This window comes from Magnolia sinica, chromosome 14, assembly GCF_029962835.1.
Source record: "Magnolia sinica isolate HGM2019 chromosome 14, MsV1, whole genome shotgun sequence".
Taxonomy (NCBI): domain Eukaryota; kingdom Viridiplantae; phylum Streptophyta; class Magnoliopsida; order Magnoliales; family Magnoliaceae; genus Magnolia; species Magnolia sinica.
The window spans coordinates 30,867,365-30,889,333 of NC_080586.1; the positions used below are offsets into that span (position 1 = coordinate 30,867,365).

General features: G+C 41.8%; 1 non-coding gene across 1 annotated transcript; it reads left to right on the forward strand.

The window, feature by feature from the left end:
* The first annotated feature begins 18,454 nt into the window (after positions 1-18,454).
* LOC131226365 (small nucleolar RNA R71) lies at positions 18,455-18,561 on the forward strand. The gene has a single exon (XR_009161755.1). It is a non-coding gene; the product is annotated as a small nucleolar RNA R71 (small nucleolar RNA).
* The last annotated feature ends 3,408 nt before the right edge of the window (positions 18,562-21,969 follow it).

Below are 21,969 nucleotides of genomic sequence, written 5' to 3' on the forward strand. Positions count from 1 at the left end.
CTAATTCATTCAACTTTAATTTTTTTTGTCGACTTGCTTTGTCCATGTCAAAGTTTAACTTCTTTATTGCCCAGTATGCTCTATGTTCCAATTCCACAGGCAAATGGTGAGCCTTCCCATACACCAATTTGTATGAGGATATTTCAATCGGGGTCTTATAAGCAGTCCTATAAGCCCATAAAGCATCGGATAGTCTGAGGGAGTAATTCTTCCTATCTGACCTTATAGTTTTCTCCAAAATGTCTTTGATTTCTTGAATAGAAATCTCAGCTTACCCACTCGTTTATGGGTGATATTGGATGCTTACTTTATGCTTGATGTCGTATTTCTTCATCAAAGCCTCAAATGTCCTATTATAAAAGTGAGACCCGCCATCACTAATGATGACCTTTGGAGTTTCAAATCTAGAAAAAATATTTTCCTCGAGGAATCATATGACCACTTTGTTGTCATTGGTCTTACTTGGAACTGCCTCAATCCATTTGAAAACATAGTCCACACTAACAAATATATAAAGAAATTCAAAAGAAGATGGAAATGGGCCCATAAAATCAATACCCCAACAATAAAAAATCTCTAAAGGTTAAATAGGGGATAAAGGCATCATGTTGCACCGGGACACTCTTCCCAATCTTTGACATCTATGACAAGTAACATAGAAAGCATGGGTGTCTTTAAATATGGTGGGCAAGTAAAACCTACACTGCAGAATTTTGCAATGGTTTTCTTAGCAGAAAAATGGTCACCACATGCTTTAATGTGGTAAAAGGAAACAACACTCTGAACTTCATCCTCTGGGACATAACGTCTAAAAATTTGATCAGTCCCATATTTATATAAATACGGGTTATTCCAGAAGAAGTTCTTAACCTCAATTTCAAAACGCTTTCTATCTTGTGACTTCCAATGATATGACATTTTTTCCATTATAAGATAGTTTACTATATCCGCATACGAAGGCAATTTGGAGATCGCCAATAATTGTTCATCAAGGAAAGTGTCCTGGATATGCATCTCCTTAGTGGAATCATCTAAAAGGTTATCAGCCACTATATTCTCTACTCATTTCTTATCTTTTATCTCTAAGTTAAATTCCTGGAGTAGGAGGGTCCATCTCAAAAGTCTCGGCTTTGAATCCTTATTAGTTAGAAAATATTTCAAAGTCGAGTGGTCCCTGAAAATGACCACTTTGGATCCCATTAAGTAGGACCTAAACTTATCCAAAGTAAAAACTATAGCAAGTAACTCCTTTTTAGTTGTTGAATAGTTTACTTGGGTCGAGTTTAGAGTTCTACTCGCATAGTGAATAAAGTAGGGCCGTTTATCTTTCCTTTGGCTCAAAACAGCCCCTATGGCATAATCACTTGCATCGCACATTAGTTCAAAAGGAAGTGTCCAATCTAGTGGACGTATGATAGGTGCAGTGGTAAGGGATAATTTAATTTTATTAAAGACACTTACACACATCTGTCCACTTAAATGGGATATCCTTTTGAAGAAGATTAGTCAATGGTGTAGTTATAACACTAAAGTCCTTGATGAATCTTCTATAAAAATTGGCATGTTGTAGAAGTGATCTAAAATCTTTAACAGTTCGGGGAATAGGTAAATTAACAATAATGTCCAGTTTTGAGCGATCTACATCGATTCCATTTTTGGAGATAACATGACCCAAAATAATTTCCTTTTGAACCATGAAATGACGCTTCTCCCAATTTAAGACAAGATGCTTCTCTTTACACCTAGATAAGACAGGAGATAAATTGTTGAGGCATTCCTCAAAACTACTCCCAAATACAGAGAAATCATCCATGAAAACCTTATGAAACTTCCCAACCATATTTAAAAAAATACTTAACATACACCGTTGAAAAGTTGTTGGGGCATTGCATAATCCAAATGGCATCCGTTTGAAAGTAGACGTGCCAAATGGACAAGTGAACGTGGTTTTCTTTTGGTCTTCCAAGACTATCTCTATTTGGTTATATCCAGAATATCCATCAAGGAAGCTATAGAAGGAGTGACACATTACCCTCTATAAAACTTAATCAATGAATGGTAGAGGGAAATAGTTTTTCTTTGTGACTATATTCAATTTTCTATAGTCAATGTAAACACGCCAACCAGTGGTGACATGTGTTGGTATGAGTTCATTTTTAGAATTTTGCACATAGTTATTCTGAATTTCTTTGGAACTACTTGAGTTGGACTAACCTAAACACTATCGGATATTGGGTAGATGATTCCCACATCCAATAATTTGATCATGTTATTTTTTACAGCTTACATCATGTTTGGATTGAGACGCCTTTGAGGTTGTCTAATTGGTTTGGCGTCCTCATCGAGGTGGATTTGATGGGTGCATATGGAAGTGCTTATACCCTTAATGTCAGAAATGGTCCAGCCCAAGGCTCCTTTGTGGTCCCTTGAAACATTTAACAATTTAATCTCTTAATCATTGTCTAAAAATAAAGAGATCACCACAGGATAAGTTTCATTTTTACTCAAGTATACATACTTAAGCTCATTTGGTAGTGGTTTTAGATCAAGCTTTGGAGCATTGGTTGGTGATGGCAAATTTCACAAGTCCTCGACAGACAGGATTCAAGTGCATGGTTTTCATCGGTATATACCATTGTCCTGGCGTCCTGGGTGGTTGTGCTCTCATTATCATCACAAATTTCAGCAAGCACTTTTTCTAAATCAAAATTTTCGAAGTCCCCAAAGACTTTAATAAATTCCTTTGATAGGATAGGTTCCAATTCCTCTTCCTCTGTTAAGCATCTATAAAATTCAGCTCATGGATCTCATTATTGTTTATGGACTGCTTATATACATTGAAAATATTGAGCTCTAAGGTCATGTTACCAAAAGACAACTTCATCATTCCATTCCTACAATTTATAATTGCATTTGAAGTTGCAAGGAATGAGCGGCCTAAAATAATGGGAACTTGAGCGCTAGCGTTTTATAACATCTCAGAAAAATCTATACAAAGACCCGAGTACCACCTCAGGCAGAAATCACCCAGGACTAAAGCCTTTTAGAAATTAGGTTAATGCTAGCAAGTGCTAAACTAGAGTGCTTATGAAATTAGCACTAATCGCTTTAAATATGATCTGTAAGACCAAAAATGTGCAGAATCATTGACGCTACATTACCCTGAAATCTAAAATCCATTCAAAACTCAGTTGCTCTCGGGAGCACACCGAAACTCTGTATCAAACTTGGACCGCACGTCAAAAGTCCGATTACCCTGAAACTATATAGTTATGACTACATTACTGGACTTGACAACCCCCTCAGAAATCAAGTCTTGATTGTGTCTAGAAATGCCTAACTTGAGTCCGGAGCAAAGTGTGTGAGAAAAGTGAAAATATTTAGAAATTAAAAAAAAAATCTGAATTTAGGTAATCTGAGTCGTGACGCTTGCGGGCCAAATATAAGGATTTAGACCGTCAAAATCTGACCCAAATACACCCTCGGATCAGGACAAATGTCCCACACATGTAGATGTACTTGTGACCCTGATCGAGTGACCGTGACCGTTGAACTGAAACTGGTCCGCCACGGCTGATCTGTAAATTCGATCGGAACGAAAACTCAGCCTGACTTAGATCCATGGTCAGGGAGCTTAAGTTCGACCGCACGTGAAAAAAGGGACTACCAGAAGTGCTCTATTGGACCAGAACGGTCTGTATTTGGATATAACCTAAGTATACCTTGGCCCTGGGGCCATTCCCATCAAACCTGGGCCTATATAAGGACCTTAAACCCTCTCCCTCACACCCCATACGAATTTGATAAAACCCTAGGAGAGAGAAGAGAAAAGAGAAGGGAAAAGAGAGAAAGCGAGAGTGAGAGTTGGAGATTCTTCCTGGGATTCGACCTCGCTACTCCACGCACTCAACCGCCACTCTTGTATCGCTATACAGGTGATTTCGATTTCATTCTTAGGTAAAAAAACATAACCCTAATCTATTTTAGGGTTTCAGATAGTGTAAGTTATGAAATAGCTAACCTAAATTATGCTATAGGTTGTCAATCTGCCGTAGACAAAGACTTAGCTTTAAAACGGAGTTCGTTACGAATCTACCAGCGAAAAGTGTGGACTATAGACGTATAGGTTATGGTTTTCAAAGCGCTCAATGTCGGTTAATGATTTATAACTGACGTGGGTGTTACTTTACGTGCAAAATGCATCGTCTGTTTCGTTTTACAAGTATATATGAACTATGTGGCATATAGTGTATTCTACGTATATGTTGTGATGTTTGAATACGTATGGAATTTGGATTTGTGCCTAACATGATTATCTGTCGTGGATATAAGCTTGTTATATATGCGACAACTCCTTAGCGAAAGGACTTTCCCTAAATCACGCCACGACCAATATACGTTATATCTATAAAAGTGTGTAGCCCAAGTGTTTGTGGAAATGATTAAATGAATATGGAACTCGGATTCATGCATGCCATGATTATCCGCCGTGGGTATATGCGTGTGGTATACGGGGCAACTTCCTAGTGTAAGGATTTGCCTTAATGCGTGCTATCACCAACATACGTCATGTATGTTGGAATATGTAGTCTAAGTGTTTGTAGAAATGTTTGAATGAACAAGTGTGTAATAAATTATACTTTATATGGGTATTGAGAAGAAATTCTCAACTACCTTAACGATGTATATGATTTCCTCCATGTAACTTATATTCTTTGTCTGTTTTACTTAGACACTGCCTATGTGTGAATTCATGTTTAAGTTGAAATCCATTAAATGCTCACATGCTTGTATGATTGGAATTGTTGATCCATTACTATTCTGATTAGCTTGTATGATTATCTGTTATCATTGAATGTGTTTGGGACTATGGAATAGTCCAGGCAATCGGTAACAGGCTTTAAATAGGTGGCTAAGGTTTTTTCACCACATTGGACGTGATCGATGAATCCGAGCCGTACTTGGGATGTCGGCAGTGGTTAGGCCACACGGAGTGCTTACGCACTTCATGTTGATCAACTCAACGTGTGCTCGTACTAATCGAGCTCGTCAAGTAACCCGATTGACCCGATGTATGTTCACCATGTATGGATACTACTACTTGATCCTAAGGTACCAAACTCACCAGTGAAAATCCCATTAACCTTGGTACCTTGATCCGCTAAGACTCACGAGCCGGGTATGGTGGCATGGGACACCGTGGTTGAGCTGTAGGCCTACGATGGGGTGACGAGCCTCCCCGTAGTGATCAGTGAGCAACCCAGACTAATGAACCGAATACGGTGGTATGGGACACTGTATTCAAGCTGTTGGCCTACACTGACAAGGTGACAAGCCCTTTGTAGTGACCTCGAGCGTATGCTAAGACTGCATAGAGGCAACGAGCCCTTATGTAGCAATAAGAGTACACTAGGCCTGCACTGATAAGGTGACGAGCCCTTTGCAGCGACCTAGAAACCGTAATATCGTATGAGAATTGATAGGACTGACGACCTTAGAATGGATCATTGTTTGGGAATTGATATAAGGGAGGTACCTTAGATTCCCAATCCTACTGTATGAAAGGGACTAATAATAACTCGATAATCACTCTCATCCATCACACTGCATGTGCCCCGAGTTGAAGATCACAGAGGGAAGAAAGCATGCCGCGACCGTAAGATGGTGTCACACGAGGGAGTATAGGCGAGGGCATGCATCATGCTTACATTTCATCCTTTCATTAATAAGAGTATCTAGGAATGTCTGATATGTTTGCTTTATCATTACTGCTTGACTGAATTGATAACATGTTAACCTTTACTTTATTGTTCCACTGAGTTGATCACTCACTCCTACATTCTGGGACGGTGTTCTGAACACCCACCAGACTTTGTCTTAGTTGCAGATGACGATGCGACTCAGGAGGCGGAGCCCAATTACTATGATGATCAGGATGAGTTCTCATATATGCAATTCTCCGGTGGTTTCTCTTAGGCCATCCAGATCGACGGGGCTACAGGGTTTATTATTGTAGTTGAACTATTTTGAACTATTACATGTATATGGTGACTCAATGATGTATTCATACTCTGGAAACCGATCGTGATCGTTTTGGCTCATACACGTTTATATACATTTTCCAGTCTTCTGCTTGCGTTATATGAATTGATCTGGAGTATGAATTACTGTTTTGGTATATTCCCACTCATGATTAATGCACTAACATAGACAATATTTAATCATCATTATTTATGTTGCATAAGTGATGCGTTGGAACTCGTGGGTTGAGTTTATACTCGACCCGCAATTTTTAGGGCGTTACAAGTTGGTATCAAAGCATGATTTGGATTAAACTGGACCTTGGTTATGGTCACATGACATACACTGACGCTTTTCAACATAGTTGGGTACGAGATAAATGTAGAAACAAGCTTAGGTTTCCCCGATTTCGCCAATTGGCAAAGTTCACCGAAATCGATCGCTTTGCTCGGGTCTATAGCCATCCGTGATGGCATGAGTCAATCCTGAATCACCCCTAGACCGTCAATTGACGAGTTTAGATCATGCTTTATTCTGTCCCAACCATTTAAAATCAGTAAACGTGAATATACATCAGAATCTATTTGAAATGACCCGAAACGAGTCAAACGGAGTTGGGGGCCTAATAACATATCTCCAGGGGGACTCAGGGTGAGACCCACACCTTTTTGGGACCCAGGGGGTAGGAGGACCTCATCCAAAGGGCAAGCCCTCACCGGATAGTCCAGAGACCTGCAAGGACCTCGCCAGTTTGGCGAGGCCTCACCGCCAAACGGGCTTAACCGGGCAGGCTGGCTCAGGCTGACGGGTCCTGGATGCTGTGTGGCCCACGCACGCATGTGGGGTCGATTAAAACCCCTCCTATGCTACCTCTCCTTCACAAAACACCACCCCAAGCTTTCCTTTTCTCCAAAAATTTCAGATTTTCCACTCAAACCCCTCCTCCAAACGCTCTTCTTCTCATTTTTGTGTAACCCTTGTACCACATCCCTCAAAAACCTCTACCACAGCTGCCAACCCCTTTCCATTCTCTCATTTGAGCTCTTAAACCCTTCATTTGAGTCTCAAATTCGTGTAAACTCACTAACCTATCCTATTCCATCATTTTCCCTCTTTCTCCCCTTTCATTTAAGCCTACACATCCCCTTTCTGTAGCTCAAGATTCCAAAACCCAACAATCCCTCTTCTAATCTTCCTTATTCCTTCAGCTTTCTTCATTCCTTCTCTTTTTGGAACACACAAATACCATTATGTGCTTCAACAATCTTGTGAGCCCATAACCCATCTTATTCCCACTTTTTCTTCCATTTCAATGGCTCTTTTTAAGCTTGTGATGACTATTTTCTCTCTTTCTGCCCTTCTTTCTCTCATGAGAAAGAAAAGAGCTCCTGTGAAAGAAGCTGGGTCTAGTCGCCCTACTCGTTCGAGGAGACCGAGAGGTGCTGCCGCGAGTATGAGCGTCACTCGGGAGTTTCAAACTAAACGGGATCTTGATCCCCAGGCTCCCGTCGGAAGGAATCTGTTGGCGGAGCTGTCGCATGGAGTTTATGAGGGCCGTAGAGTCCTTTTTGAAGCTCATGTGGATGAAAGGCTATTTGGGGAATACCTCTTGCTCGAGCACCTGGAAGAGGCTGGGTGGGGTTCGCTATTTGAGGCTGAGTACCGCGCCAATGTGGGCACTGTCTGAGCTTTCTATGCCCACATTCGAGAGGCTACGCTGGAGCCCTTGCAATTCAAGATCCCTTGTGGAAGACATCGGAAAGCCACAATTGATGTTGATTTAGTATCTCGGCTTATGAATGTACCTCTTGGCGAGGTACTTGCAAGTGAGAAGAATCTGAGTGCGCGTGAAAGGGATCGTCGCACACGGACCCTTTGTGGCCAACTGGTTCACTGGCAACCCAACAATAGCCTTCTAGCGACCAATATGACTGGCGACTTCCGTCTACTTCACCACATCTTCACGTTCAACGTCTACCCCAGGTGGAGCAACCGCAACGAGTGCATGCGCCTGATGGTAGATTTTTTATATCAAGTGGGGTAGGGAGAGAAGCTATGTGTGCCTATGTATGTTATACGATAGATAGTTCTCACCGCACGCTCTAATAGGAGGTCGGATTCGCTCCCATTCGGCAGACTCATATGCAAGATTGCACATGAGTTTGGCCACAGACTTGGAGTGAAAAAGCCGGTGCCGATCCATTACATCAATGAAGCGACTCTCAATCAGATAGGAATCGGGCCTTGGCAACGACAAGCCCGACTTGATGAGAGTGAGGATGAGACAAAGAGCGAAGAGGAAGAGTGAGAGGAAGAAGGGGGAGCTGAAATAGAAGAAGAGTAGAGCGAGGAAGAAGAGGAGGCCCAAGATACGGATGAGAGCTCCCCTCCTACGGCGCTGAAGCATGGCATTATTCGAACTCGCTTAGCTCGACTTGAGGAAGGTCAGGCTATCCTACGACAGGATATAATGGATCCTCGGGGCCTCGTGAAACACAAGTTTAAGAAAGTGACTCACACTTTGAAGTCCATCATGTGCTGCCTACAGGATAAGAGTGCCCCTCCGTCGTCAGACTCGGATGCCTAGTCATCCAAGTCATCGCCCCGTAGTTTATTTTGTTGCTGTGTTAGGATGTTTGCATTTGTATGCATTTTCTATCATGATTTGTGTAACACTGTATTCCATGTGCTGTGACAAATTTTAGTAAATGAAATGCATGCAGTCTCTTTTGCTATGAAGTTGTGTGGGATGCTTAAAGGATTGTGTATTGCTATGCTACATCTTACATAAGTTGTACCCTATTTCATATAGGGAATGCCACCTAAGGTCATGCGGAGCACGGCACGCCTCACACTTATTGATTCGATGGGCCAGGCACCTCCCCAGAGTGAAGGTCATACGGACCTTGGTTTGGGCCCGGTTCGTGAGACTATGCCTGAGCCTCAGCCTTCTACTGGTCCTACAGTTGGGCCGCCACCTTACACACCACTGATTCGTGATTAAAACCATGCGTCTTCTTCGACACAGCATGAGCCTCAGTCAGCCCCACCTACTGATAGGTTGGAGCAGTTGATGATGACGATGCACCAGCAGCACCAGCAGCTCTTGACCACTATTACAGGGGCCCTAGCTCAGGGTGGAAGTGTGACTCCACCTTCACCATCTGTACGCCCTGCTGGGACTGTAGGGCCTTCCTCTCAGGATGAGGGTGTGCCTTCACCTGCACCTGCTATATACCCTATGGGGAACTTGGGTATGAGTGACCTCCTAGAGCGATTCCAGCACTTACGGCCTCCTACCTTTACGGGTTCTCACAGACCCGAGGAGGCTGAATATTGGCTAGACCATAACTCTAAGATGCTGAGGATGTTACACTGTACAGAGCCGGAGCAGGTCGAGTTGGCCACCTTTATGTTTGAAAAGGAGGCTAGCTTGTGGTGGGATAGTGTCCTGCGGACCATTGCAGTTGACTATGTATGGACGTGGGCAACTTTTGAGTTCTGCTTCCATGAGAAGTACTATCCCCAGACATACCGACACGAGAAGGAGAATGAGTTCTTGTGCCTCAGACAGGGAGGCATGTCAGTGACAAAGTACGAGCACCGGTTTACGGAGTTGGGCAGGTAGGTCCCTACAGTACTTGCTGACGCGCAGATGTAGATGCAGTATTTTTCTGAGGGCCTGCGACCTGATATTCACTCAAAGATGTGTTGTGCTAACATACCCTCCTATGCTGAACTAGTACACATGTCTATGAGGGCGGAGCAGGATGGGGATCGATTGTCACGTTCTCATGGGCATATGATCCCTAGGCCACAACCAGATATGCTGAGCAGGCCATTCCTCGGCAAGAGATCCCGTACCGACACTCCTCCCAGGATCGTGGCGCCACTAGTTTTGATGAGGTGACCTGGTGTGACATGTACGTATTGTGGGTGACCAGGTCATGCTGCGGAGAGCTATTTTGCACGCATGAGAGAGTGGGTTTTCACCCCCACAGAGAATCGACTGCCCTCGCCCTCAGGATTTATCGGCTCCACCCCTATGGACAGCACCTGCACATCCTTCCTTCAGACCCCCTGCACCTCAATTTAGGCCACCTCAGTGACCTATGGTGCCTCAACCCAATAGATCTCAGCAGGCATGTGTTCACACACTTATAGCGGAAGCGCCTGACACTACAGCTACCGTACCTTTGGCCTTCGAGCTCACCGCCCATGTTGAAGGTACCCCTATATTTCTGTTGGTGGATACAGGATCCACTATATCCGTAATATCATGTTCTGCAGTCCAGCGCTTAGGGCTGGATATGACTTTAATGGTTGCGGTGCGAATTATCGCAGTACCAGGGACTTTTATAGATACCACCAAAATGTGTGCGGTTTGTTTGATAGATCTAGGGAGCAGGACAATATGCATTGACTTGATTGTCACCACACTATACCATTTCGACGTCATCCTTGGTATGGATTGGTTAACTGAAGCGAGGGCCGAGATTGAATGCGAGACCCGTCTAGTGACAGTGTACGGACCTGAGAGCAAGCCATTTACATTTCCCGTGTAGGTCAGTTGCCCTTTTTGAGTTCTTTGTTACGCTTCCTTATTGAAGAACATTGATGGCCCGACACTTGAAAATACGCCTATAGTTTGGGATTTTGGAGAAATGTTCAGTAAGATACCGGGGCTACCTCCTCGTCGTGAGATTGATTTCACCATTGATTTAGCGCCTGGTGCGACGCCCATATCTCTTCCGACTTATCTCATGGCTCCATGTGAGATGGAGGAACTGAGGAAATAGATCGACAATCTGTTAGATGCTGGCTTCATACGGCCGAGTGTTTATCCTTGGGGAGCACCTGTGTTGTTTGTGAAGAAGAAGGATGGGTCACTGCGGTTGTGTATTGATTACCGCAAATTGAATCAAGTGACGGTGAAGAACAAGTATCCTCTGCCCAGGATAGACGATTTGTTTGATCAGTTGAGAGGAGCGCAGTATTTCATGAAGATCGACTTGCAGTCAGGGTATCATCAGTTACGTGTTAGGGATGAAGACATGCAGAAGACGACTTTCAGGACTTGTTTTGGGCACTAAGAATTTCTTGTGATGCCGTTCGGTCTTACGAACACTCCGGCTGTGTTCATGGACTTGATGAATAGAGTATTTCGATCGTTCCTTTACCGATTCGTCATTGTATTTATTGATGACATTCTGATAAACTCCAAGAGTCGGGAAGAACATGAGGAACACCTGCGAGCAGTCTTGGATACTAAGGAAGAACCAGTTGTTCGCCTAGTACAAGAAATGCGACTTCTGGAAAGAAGAAGTCAAGTTCCTGGGACATGTGGTGTCCAAGGAAGGGATAGCTGTGGACCTTGCTAAGGTAGCCACAGTTCAGGACTGGGAATAGCCCGGTTCGGTTACTGAGGTGAGGAGTTTTCTCGGTCTAGCAGGTTATTATCGACGATTCATTCAGGATTTCTCGAAGATAGCCAGACCTTTGTCTCAGTTGACACGGAAAGATTTGAAGTTCACCTGGAATGAAAAGGCAGAAGCAGCTTTTCAGGAGCTGAAGGACAGGTTGACGTCCGCCCCTATGCTAGTATTGCCAGAGCAAGGGATCAAGTATGTCATATATACCGACACGTCTCGTTTTGGTTTGGGTTGTGTTCTTATGCAAAGGGACAGGGTAATTGCATATGGCTCGAGACAGTTGAGGAAACACGAGGAGAACTATCCTACACACGACCTAGAGTTAGCAGCGGTCATATTTGCATTAAAGCTCTAGAGACATTACCTCTACGAAGAGGAGTTCGAGCTCTTTTACAACCACAAGAGCCTTAAGTATATATTCACTCAGCAGGATTTGAATATGAGGCAGCGACGATGGTTGGAGACACTGAAGGACTTCAAGTTCGAAGTCTTTTACCATCCTGGCAAGGCCAACCTTGTGGCAGACGCACTGAGCCGTAAGAAAGCATTGGCATTTGTGGCTCCATTGATGGTAGCAGAGTGGGACATGGTAGAGTTCGTGCGAGACTTTGAGCAGAAACTCACAGTGGAGGAGCCGTATGAGGGCATCGCAAATATTCGAGTACAACCCCTCATTGATGACAGGATCATCGCGGCACAGACAGACGATGGGCTATTGGCAAAGATGAGAGAACAGGCTAGCAGTGATGAGGACGCCGAGTGGAGAGTTGGAATGGATGGAGGCTTACGTTACCGTGGCCGCCTATGTGTCCCGAACCTCCCTAACTTGAGGAAAGAAGTTCTTAAGGCTGCTCACGATTCTAAGATGGCTATGCATCTAGGCAGTAAGAAAATGTATCGTGACATGAAGAGGTCGTACTGGTGGGACAATATGAAGACTCACATAGTAGATTATGTATCCCATTGTCTCACGTGCCAGCAGGTCAAGGCAGAGCATCGCCGACCTCCTGGACTACTTCAGCCCATGCCCATAGCAGAATGGAAGTGGGACTTCATCTCTATGGATTTCATAGCAGGTCTACCGAAGACGAGGAAGAGTTATGATTCCATTTGAGTGATTGTGGACTGGTTGACGAAATTGGCTCATTTCCTCCCTATCAGAGTTTCGATCTTGGCAAACGAGTTGGCTAGGTTATACATCAAAGAGATTGTACGTCTGCATGGAGTTCCTTTGGAGATCGTGTCAAACCGAGACATGCGATTTACATCCATTTTCTGGACTCGCGTCCAGGAAGTGATGGGTGTAAAGTTGAAGTTCAGTACCGCGTTCCACCCACAGATTGATGGGCAGATGGAACGGGTGAATCAGATTCTGAAAGATATGTTGCGGGCCTGGGTGCTGAATTTCAAGGACAGTTGGGACGACTGTCTTCCCTATGCAGAGTTCGCGTATAATAACAGCTTCCAGGCGAGTATTGGCATGGCTCCTTACGAGGCACTGTATGGGCGCCCATGCAGAGCGCCGCATTGCTGGGCAGAGATTGGCGAGAAAAGCTTGATTGGCCCAGAGTTAGTGCAAGCGACCTCAGAGAAGATCGACATTATCAGGCGCCGACTACTAACAGCGTAGAGCAGACAGAAGAGCTACGTCGATATGAGACGACGACCGTTAGAGTTCGAGGTCGGAGACCATGTGTTCCTCAGAGTTTTTCTTATGAAGGGAGTCATTCGGTTTAGCAAGAAGGGGAAGCTTACGCCTCGATTCATTGGCCCATTCCAAATACTTGATCGAGTGGGGGCAGTAGCATACCGCCTTGCTTTGCCCACACCACTTGCGGGCGTGTATAACGTATTTCATGTATCTATGCTGAAGAAATAAGTTTCCGATCCTTCACACATTATCAAATGGGAGCAGGTACAGTTGAGCGAGGACGCTACATATGTACTGCGACCGACGCGTATCCTAGACAGGAAGGAGCAAGTACTACGTAGCAAGGTTATTTCACTTGTGAAAGTGTTGTGGACGCATCACACGTAAGAAGAGGCTACTTGGGAGACAGAAGCCGAGGTTTGAAAGAACTACCCTCAGATTCTCGAGGAGTACGAAAAGGTCCTAATTTCGACGATGAAATTTTTCTTTAAAGGGGGTAGATTGTAATGTCTCAGAAAAATTCATACAAAGACCCGAGTACCACCTCAAGCAGAAATCACCCAGGACCAAAACCTTTTAGAAATTAAGTTAATGCTAGCAAGTGTTAAACTAGAGTGCTTATGAAATTAGCACTAATCACTTTAAATATGATCTGCAAGACCAAAAACGTGCAGAATCATTGATGCTACATTATCCTAAAATCTAGAATCCATCTCAAAACCCAGTTGCTCTCGGGAGCACACCGAAACTCCGTATCAGACCTGGACTGCACGTCGAAATTCCGATTACCCTAAAACTATACAGCTATGACCGCATTACTGGACTTGACAACCACCTCGAAAATCAAGTCTTGATTGTGTCTAGAAATGCACAACTTGAGCCCGAAGCAAAGTGTGTGAGAAATGTGAAAATATTTAAAAATAAAAAAATCCAAATTTAAGTAATCTGAGTCGTGTCGCTTGCGGGCCAAATATAAGGATTCAGACCGTCAGAATCTGACCCAAATACACCCTCAGATCAGGAGAAATGTCCCACACATGTAGATGTACTTATGACCCTGATCTAGTGACCGTGACTGTTGAACTGAAACTGGTCCACCATGGCTGATCTGTAAATCCAATCAGAATAGAAACTAAGCCTAACCTACATTCATGGTCAGGGAGCTTAAGTCCGACCGCACGTGAAAAAGGGGCCACCAGAAGTGCTCCGTTGGACCAGAACGGTCTGTATTTGGATATAACCTAAGTATACCTTGGCCCTGGGGCCATTCCCATCAAACCTGGGCCTATATAAGGACCTTAAACCCTCTCCCTCACACCCCATACGAATTTGATAAAACCCTAGGAGAGAGAGAAGAGAAAAGAGAAGGGAAAAGAGAGAAAGTGAGAGTGAGAGTTGGAGATTCTTCCTGGGATTCGACCCCGCTACTCCACGCACTCAACTGTCACTCCTGTATCGCTATACAGGTGATTCCGATTCTGTTCTTAGGTAAGAAAACCTAACCCTAATCTGTTTTAGGGTTTTAGATAGTGTAAGTTATGAAATAGCTAACCTAATTTATGCTATAGGTTGCCAATCTGCCGTAGACAAAGACTTAGCTTTAAAACGGAGTTCGTTACGAGTCTACCGGCGAAAGGTGCGGACTATAGACGTATAGGTTATGGTTTTCAATGCTCTCAATGTCGGTTAATGATTTATAACTGACGTGGGTGTTACTTTACATGCAAAATGCATCGTCTGTTTCGTTTTACAAGTATATATGAACTATGTGGCATATAGTGTATTCTATGTATATGTTGTGATGTTTGAATACGTATGGAATTTGGATTTGTGCCTAACATGATTATCTGTTGTGGATATATGCTTGTTATATATGCGATAACTCCTTAGCGAAAGGACTTGCCCTAAATCACGCCACGGCCAATATACATTATATCTGTAAAAGTGTGTAGCCCAAGTGTTTGTGGAAATGATTAAATGAATATGGAACACGGATTCATGCATGCCATGATTATCCGCCGTGGGTATATGCGTGTGGTATACGGGGCAACTCCCTAGTGTAAGGATTTGCCCTAATGCGTGCTATCACCAACATACGTCATGTATGTTGGAATATGTAGTCTAAGTGTTTGTAGAAATGTCTGAATGAACAAGTGTGTAATAAATTATACTTTATATGGGTATTGAGAAGAAATTCTCAACTACCTTAACGATGTATATGATTTTCTCCATGTAACTTATATTCTTTGTCTGTTTTACTTAGACACTGCCTATGTGTGAATTCATGTTTAAGTTGAAATCCATCAAATGCTCACATGCTTGTATGATTGAAATTGTTGATCCATTACTGTTCTGATTAGCTTGTATGATTATCTGTTATCATTGAATGTGTTTGGGACTATGGAATAGTCCAAGCAATCGGTAACAGGCTTTGAATAGGTGGCTGAGGTTGTTTCGCCACATAGGACATGATCGTTGAATCCGAGCCGTATTTGGGATGTTGGCAGTGGTTAGGCCACACGGAGTGCTTACGCACTTCATGTCGATCAACTCAACGTGCGATCGTACTAATCGAGCTCGTCAAGTAACTCAATTAACCTGATGTATGTTCACCATGTATGAACACTACTGCTTGAACCTAAGGTACCAAACTCACCAGTGAAAACTCCATTAACCTTGGTACCTCGATCTGCTAAGACTTATGAGCCGGGCATGGTGGTATGGGACACTGTGGTTGAGTTGTCGGCCTACGCTGGGGTGACGAGCCTCCCCGTAGTGACCAGTGAGGAACCTAGACTCGTGAGCCGAATACGGTGGTATGGGACACTGTATTTGAGCTGTCGGCCTACACTGATAAGGTAACGAGCCCTTTGTAGTGACCTCGAACATATGCTAAGACTGCGTAGAGGCGACGAGCCCTTACGTAGCAACAAGAGTACACTAGGCTTGTATTGATAAGGTGACGAGCCCTTTGCAGTGACCTAAAAACCACAATATCGTATGAGAATTGCTAGGACTGACGACCCTAGAATGGATCATTGTTTGGGAATTGATATAAGGGAGGTACCTTAGATTCTCAATCCTGCTATATGAAGGGGACTAATAATAACTCGGTAATCACGCTCATTCTATGGCACTGCTTCTGCCCCAGGTTGAAGAGCACAAAGGGAAGAAAGCATGCCACGACCGTAAGATAGTATCGCACTAGAGAGTGTAGGCAAGGGCATGCATCATGCTTACATTTCATCCTTGCATTAGTAAGAGTATCTAGGAATGTCTGATATGTTTGCTTTATCATTACTGCTTGACTGAATTGATAACATGTTAACCTTTGCTTTATTGTTCTACTGAGTTGATCACTCACTCCCATGTTCTGGGATGACATTTTGAACACCCACCAGACTTTGTCTTAGTTGCAGATGACGATGCGACTCAGGAGGGGGAGCATGATTACTATGATGATCAGGATGAGTTCTCATATATGCAATTCTCCGATGATTTCGCTTAGGCCATCCAGATCGATGGGGCTACAAGGTTTATTATTGCAGTTGAACTATTTTAAACTATTACATGTATATGGTGACTCAGTGATGTATTCATACTCTGGAGACCGATCGTGATCCTTTTGGCTTATATGCGTTTATATACATTTTCCAGTCTTCCACTTGCGTTATATGAATTGATCTGGAGTATGAATTACTGTTTTGGTATAATCTCACTCATATTAATGCACTAACACAGACAACATTTAATCATCATTATCTATGTTGCATAAGTGATGCGTTGGAACTCGTGGGTTGAGTTTATACTCGACCTCCGATTTTCAGGGCGTTACACATTTACATATGGTTCAGTGTCTAGTATAATAAAATCCATGAGAAAGTAGAATTGCTCCACTTGGAATAACACGTTCTCTAAAATTTCCATTGGTACCATAATGAAGCGATCAACGAGTTGGAGTGTCATTGTGGTTGGTTTAAGCTCGCCTCACCCCATTTGTTGGTAAACCGAATAAGGTACTAAGTTGACACTTGCACCCAAATCTAGTAAAGAATACTCAATTTAGAAATTTCTAATAATATAAGGAATAGTGAGACTTCTCGGGTCTTTGTATTTGGGTGCAGCCCTTTTCTAAATGATAGCGCTCACTTTCTCAGTGAGGAAGGCCTTCTTGTGCACATTTAATTTCTTTTTCACAGTGCATAAGTCCTTGAGACATTTAACATATGATGGAATTTGTCTAATAGTATCAAGCAGAGGAATATTAATAGTGACCTTTAGGAGCACATCCAACACCTCTTGATATTTCATGGGGACAGTCGGGTTTCGAAGTCTAGATGGGAACGGAACTGGAGGCTTATGTGACTTAATCTCTTTATCTTTTTATTGTTGCGGCTCTTGAACCATAACCGGTTCCATTCTCTTGAGAAAATGGCTCATCCTCTGGTATTTCTACTAGTTGCATTATCTTGTTATCGACTTCTTTTTCACTTCTCAAGGTAATGATAGCCTTAGCTTATTCATGATGTAATTCACTTGGATTTGAGTCTCCAATGAAATGTGTATTTCTAGGGTTTGACACAGGTCGAGAAGGAAGTGTACTTTTTTTCCTAACATTTAGTTGAGTCTCAGTCCTAGCCATGGCCGTCTTTAATTCCTAATTTGATTGGATTATAGACTAATTCATTTAAGCTTGAGAGTTTACAAATGAGGTCAATGCATCCTCTACAGATGATCGCTTTGGTGGGGGCACATATGGTGCATTGTTAGGTGCCCCAAAGAAGTTGTTTTGTGGAGGCCTTTGAGGTGATTGGGTGTATTAATTTGTGGCCCACTCCTCGAACTAAAATTAGGATGGTTACGCCAATTTGGATTGTACGTGTTTCCCATTGGTTGCACGGCTGGCCTTTAGTCGTTATTTATAGCATTTACTTGCCCATGTTCATGTATGATATCTTGTACAACTAGGATTGTTGGACAATCCTTTGTGTCATGGTCGACACCACCACAAATGCCATAAAAATTATCTAAGGAGATATTTTCTTTAATCGCATCAACTTTTCTAATTTCTAAGGCTTCGACCTTTCTAGCCAATGCAGCGAATTTTGCATTAAGGTCGTCTTCCTCTCTTAGGACGTACATCCCCACTTTCTCTCTAGGAATGGGTTTACTTTGGTCCGGTTTAGCAGAGACATCCCATGTTTGAGTATTCTCTGCTAACATGTCTAGAAAATCCCAAGCTTCATTATGATCTTTGTTAAGAAAGGTTCCACCACACATCATCTCTATGAACTGTCGGGTATCCATGGCGAGCCCTTCTCGGAAGGCATCAATCAAGTGTCATGGTTCATAACCATGATGTGGGCAAGTGAGTAGAAGGTCTTTGAAACGCTCCCAAGCTTAGAAAAATAGTTCATTCCCCTTCTGGGAAAACGATATGATTTCCTGTTTAAGTGCATTTGTTTTGTGCTCGGAAAAGAATTTTTTCAAAAACTCTCTACTTAAGGCTTGCCATGTAGTGATGGTATGAGGTCTTAGAGAGTTGAGCCATGTTTTGGCTCGATCCTTTAAAGAAAATGAGAATAACCTAAGTTTGATTGCATCCCTATTGTCATAGTTTACTCCTAATGTTGTCATCACTTCCTCAAAGTCCTTGAGGTGCAAATAGGGGCTTTCAGAATCCAAGACATGAAATTTAGGAATCAATTGATTCACACCTGGTTTAAAATCAATGTTTCTTTTGTGAGCAGGGAACACAATGCAAGATGGTAAAGTTGACCTCTCTGGGTGTAAATGTTCACGTAAAGTCTGTTGTTGGTGTAACACATTCCTATGAACTTCATTCTCATCCTCAAGAGGAGGATTGCATTGATTTTCTCTATTTTGGATTGGATTTGGATCTAACAAATTTGGATTTGCATTATCAATTGGATCTGCCATTGAATCTAAGTGGTGTTGAATGCCTTTCTTAAATGAATGATCAAGGCCAAGGACTAGTCCACCTTCGGAGGAGAGTCGATTGTTTTAATCCCTACTCCAACGAGACATAAACCATCCACACCACACATCAAAAACCACAAATTCAAATAGCACGTATGATACTTAGAGTAAAAAATAAAAACTTATCCAACAACCCAGGTGGTAGAGACGACCATAAGGGTTCAAACCACAAAGCAAAATAAATCAACAACCTAGGCGGAAGAGTCGACCATGAGGGTTCAAGCCGCAAAGTAAAATAAATCAACCACTCAAGCAGCAGAGCCAACAATGAGGGTTCAAACCACAAAGTAAAATAAATCAACAACCCAGGCGGTAGAGCCAACCATGAGGGTTTAATCCACAAAGTAAAATAAATCCACAACCCAGGCGGCAGAGCTAACTATGAGGGTTCAATCTACAAAGTAAAATAACTAAATAAAAAGTAAAGCTAATGCAAAAAATTAAACTACGCTAATCTGAAAAATATATTCAATGGATGATCTTTGTGATCAAACAGCAACTGTAGGACAACCATAGCACTTGGGTGATGAAATCCCAAGCAGGAGCAACCTTATGTCACAGTTAGTGCTTGAAAGGCCCAACTGAATTTACTTTCAAAGTAAAATAGAAATTCTATAGAAATTTTGAGGTTTTACAAAAGAACTTACCTTAGCTACCTTGTACAAATCTAATCTATCTCCGTCTCTCCCCGGCAACGGCACCAAAAACTTGATTGCTTGCCTTCAAGTGCAAAGGTTTGTAAGTAATATCCTATGAATATAGGGTCGATCCCACAAGGAGATGATTTATGAGAATAAGAAAATCAAATGCAAAACTAACTAAGTAATGTAAACTAAACAAATGAAATGATTTTAAAGGTTTTGAAAGTATGAAATATAACAGAATTAAAACAACACCCAAGCTTCAAAGTTCCACACATAAGTTAATGATTAATAAATGAAGATAACTTTGATAACACAACTAGGATCCGAGAACTATGGTCGGCCTAATTGGAAAATAAAACAGTTTAAATATTTTAATAAATGATATAAAAGATTAGAGAATCATGGATTAGCATCATTAACATATATTCTTAAGCACCAATTATTTTAAGGATTTAATATCCATGAGATAATGAATCAAGGAAATGTAGTAGGTTGAGAACATCTCCCATCTAAGAAATCTAATTAATCTAGGTTAAGCCTATCCATGAATATGGATCTCACATGAGGATAAAAAACCTAAACCTAGATAATTGATAACATGCATACACCATTCATCTTATCACTAAAAATAATTAATCATCATAAATTATGATATCATTAAACCAATGTGCTTCCCTTCTATCTTAGGCTAGAGGGAACTAAAAAAACATAACTAAATTGTAGAATGAAAAAGCAACAAGAAAGTAAGAAAATAAATTAATAAAAATCTAAAAAGAACTTGTAAAGATCTAAAAACCCTAGAAAAAATCCTAGATCTTGCCCTTGAATGCTCTGAATGATGCTTAGGAATGCCTTGGGAAGCCCTATTTATAAGTGGGGAACTCCCTCCTTCAAACTGGTTTGAAAAATTCAGAAACCGCTTCAAATTTTCTCACTCCGCGTAGGCTTTGCGTAAACCCTTCGATGATATCAAACTTAGTTTGATGTCATCTAAAACTGAATTTGATGCCATCTAAGACTGGCTTCGATGTCATCAAAGACTGCATCCAATTTGTTCAGCAACCAAACTTGATTTTCCTATAATTCTTTGATGTTATTTAAGACTCCTTCGATGTCATCGAAGACTGGCTTCGATGTCATCGAACCTAATTCGAAGTCATCTAAGTTCAGATCCTGCGAATTTCTACACTTTCATCCTTTTCCACTTGGTTTTCTTAACTCTTGGGGTCTTGAAATCTTCAATCTTAGTCTCCAAATGGTCCATTCTTTTGCCTTGGTGATTCTTGAGCATCAAATCCATGCTTTTAACATTCTTTTTTATTTAAGCTCTTAAACTCACCTTATAACACAAACATGTATAAAATATACCATTAAGCATTATCATGTTCATAAAACCAAGATATAAATGGGAAAAATATGCAATATTTGAGTCTCAACAGACTACAACTGATTTGCTTGCCTATCTGACAGGCACTACACACTTTGTTTTCTTTCTTTTTCGATTTGGGTAAGACACACAAGTGATCTCTTTTGCTCAATTTATATAGATCTCTATAGTTTACATGCCCAAGACATTGATATCATAATTTAGTATCGTCTGATTGAACCATGTATCATGAATGATTTGTTGCCAAGATTCATCAATTATATAACAATTTTTCGATGTTCCACGACCATTTAATATCACATGGCCTTTATTATTTATTATCTCACATCCGTTATCCGAAAATTTCACACTGATTGTTATCACATATTTATGATGTGCTCAGTAGATTAAGTTTTAAACCTTTAACATATAAAACATTCTCGAAGATAGGTAAGTTAAGAAGTTGTATATTACATTTACCAATGATCTTGCAGTTGTTACCATCTTCGAAGGTAATTAAGTCATCATCGATTTGGTTGATGTTTGATAAAATGGTTTTATCACCTGTCATATGTCTGGAACATCCACAATCTAGGTACCATCTTGAATGACTATTTGCTTTGAAAGTTGTGTGGATAACAAGATATTTAACCTTTGGAACCCATTTCATTATGGTTCTAGGTTTAGGAGGGTCTCTTACCTTTTATTGTGTTTAGGAGTTAGGATTTCTCATGTTTTTGTTTACTCCATTCTTACCAGAGTTTGATTTCAACAACTCTTTAAGCAAGTCCATAATTTTATCAGCTAAAGGAGGATTTGTATTATCTCTCCTTTAATATTTGTGGCAGTTGGCAC